This window comes from Mandrillus leucophaeus, unplaced genomic scaffold, assembly GCF_000951045.1.
Source record: "Mandrillus leucophaeus isolate KB7577 unplaced genomic scaffold, Mleu.le_1.0 Scaffold1711, whole genome shotgun sequence".
Lineage (NCBI taxonomy): Eukaryota > Metazoa > Chordata > Mammalia > Primates > Cercopithecidae > Mandrillus > Mandrillus leucophaeus.
The window spans coordinates 115,571-118,293 of record NW_012101712.1 but is presented as its reverse complement, the minus strand read 5'-3'; the positions used below and the strand labels follow the sequence as shown (position 1 = coordinate 118,293).

The 2,723-nt window shown below is 40.4% G+C and overlaps 1 pseudogene; it reads left to right on the top strand.

The window, feature by feature from the left end:
* Positions 1–460: 460 nt before the first annotated feature.
* Positions 461–2,723, top strand: part of LOC105537367 — a 34,932-nt pseudogene continuing 32,669 nt past the window's right edge.

Sequence of the window (2,723 nt, the reverse complement as noted above, 5' to 3'; positions counted from 1 at the left end):
TGTTCATAAAAGCGGAATATAAAAGTAAAACATATGAACATTTTCCACCAGTTTTATTATGCAAAATACTTGATTTTGTATAAAATTGGATTTTTCAAGGCTAGGAAAATCTTCAATAAATCACATCAGCAGTTCCAAAAACATATATAGAACCCCGTGTGTTTTCCCACTCAGCAGCTCTATGAGTAAGAAGGAGAACTGAAGACTCTGCTCTCAAAGCAAAGAGCAAGGGAGGGAGGGATAGAGCGAGGCAGGGAAGGATGGCGGGGTGGGGGTAAGGAAGGAGAAAAAGAAGGGAGAGAGAGAGGGAGGAAAGGAGGGAGCCCAGGAGAGAATGATCTGATCATGTTCTCAGAGTGTGACAGAAAATGGAAACTATGTTCTTTTAAAAACCCTCCATGTACAATGTAAGGTCTGTTCTGTTTGGTCTGCATAGTGATGTGTCTTTGTTTTAACACAGGGCCTCAGCAAGGATGTGGTGGTTATCTGACAGGTTCGAATAATATCTTTGCCTTTCCTGATTCTGATTCGAATGGAATATATGACAAGAATTTAAACTGTGTATGGATCATAATTCCACCTATAAACAAACTAATTCACCTCACCTTCAATACGTTTGCTCTGGAGGCAGCAAGTACTCGGCAAAGATGCCTTTATGATCATGGAAAGGTAAGGCTATTTTATTTTTTAACTGAGCCTAATATAGTGTATTCCAGACTCTAATATAGTGTATTCCAGTTTATATCATTACAGGAAGTTCTGAAAATTGTGAGTACAGGTACTACTGCTTTTTAAAATGACCTATTCTTCAATGATGCAACATTTAATATTATAGATGCCCTACCTTCATATCAAATTAATCTTTAATATGGGTGACTCAAATATTTTGTGTGACTGGCTTCTAACATTAGCATTAAAATCATCTATTCATCAATGTCTTGCAAGAGATGATCTATGGGAAGGTCGATTTTCTGGAGAGAGATACTCAAAGGAGCTTTGGCAAATCCTAAAATAAACAATGTCAGTGACACAAATAATCACCTCTTAATTTGTCTATTTCTTAGGCTTATAGATTTGCTTATCATATTGTGTTTAGATAGTCAAATGGTTCTGAAATCACATTAAAAGTAAATTAAGGCTGGGCACGGTGGCTCATACCTGTAATCCCCATATTTTGGGAGGCCGAGGTGGGCGAGTCACTTGAGGCCAGGAGTTCAAGACCAGCCTGGCCAATATGGTGAAACCCCGTCTGTACTAAAAATACAAAAAAATTAGCTGGGCCTGGTGGTGGGCACCTGTAATCCTAGCTACTAGGGAGGCTAAGTCAGGAGAATCCCTTGAGCTCGGGAGGCAGAGGTTGCAGTGAGCTGATAGCTTGCCACTGCACTCCAGCCTGGGTGACAGAGCAACACTCCGTCTCAAAAAATAAAAATAAAACTAAAAAAGTAAATCAAGAAACTTCTGTTCAATTGTTAAGACTCTTTAATATTAAATTATTATACCTATCAGGTTATATGGGTTCAGATTGCAAGTTAAGTAGCATCAATCAACATTTACTACTGCACTCTCAGGGGAAAAAGTCTGACAAGATTTCCATTTATGAGGAGCTTAAGTCTGATTGGAAAATTATGGGATGGCACATGCAAATTAAGAGTGTGCAGCTCAGGATAGTAAGCATTTAATCGCTAAGGAATGCATTTGATGTAGGCTTGAAGCAATGTGCAAGCTTAAAAGGAAAGAAAGTTCATGAAACTCTGGCATGATCAAGAAAGACATGATAGAGTGAGGGAAAGCTTACTCAAGTCAGGAGAGAATTCAGGCGAGGTGAACATTTTCAAAAAGGCGCTGAACTTGATATGTGCGTGTTCTCGACAGAGTAAAGAGGCTGGCTGAATTGAAGCAGAATAGTGCTAAAGAGTAGCAAGAAATAAGATGGCATAAGTAGAGAAATACTGAGATTACAAAGGATCCTGAAAGTCAAACTAATGACTTTAGACTTTGTGTGACTGAAAATAAGGAGTTGTTGAAGGTTTTCCAATGAGTGATGTGATGAGAGCAGTAGCTAGAGAAGACTAATCTGAAATCAGCAGTGTGGGAACTAGAAGGAGAGGAGGCTGGGAGGGCTCCAGGGAGAGGTCACTCCTAGGTGAGGAGGCCACTCTTAGACCCGGATCAGGGGTGCAGCCATGGTGGAGATGGCAAGAGAGGTGCAAGAGAAACTTAAGTTCTAGGACTGTCATAAACTTAAGAGAAAATTGTTTTAAAAGAAAAGGAAGGAAAATTTGTGGAGGGAATACCCATTTGAGTACTTAAGATATGCTTATGCTTTTACTATGAAAAGGGCTAAGGCTGAGAGACCAGAAAAATAGCAGTGTGGTTTTGGTGAGAGCAAGACAGACAAATGAGACTGCAGTGGGCAGAGAATAGAATGGAGTTCCAGTGGGAAGACAACTCCTTGAATAGAGAGGACGCAGCAAAGAGCCTTCCTTCCAGCAGGAGAAAGGATGCTTTCTTAGAGGAAGTCAGCATGGATTCCAGAGAGTCAGGCTCTCAGCTCCAGGAAAGGTACCCAGGGAGGCAGTTGGAGAGGGCAAAAGGGGCAGAAAAAGAAACAGATGCATCATGAAAAAATAAATGTGAAGACCAGGAATAGTGTAGTATCCCTGAAGTCAAGAGGCAGGGGGATTCTTTTACAAAGCAAGGGTGGTCAATATTATTAAATT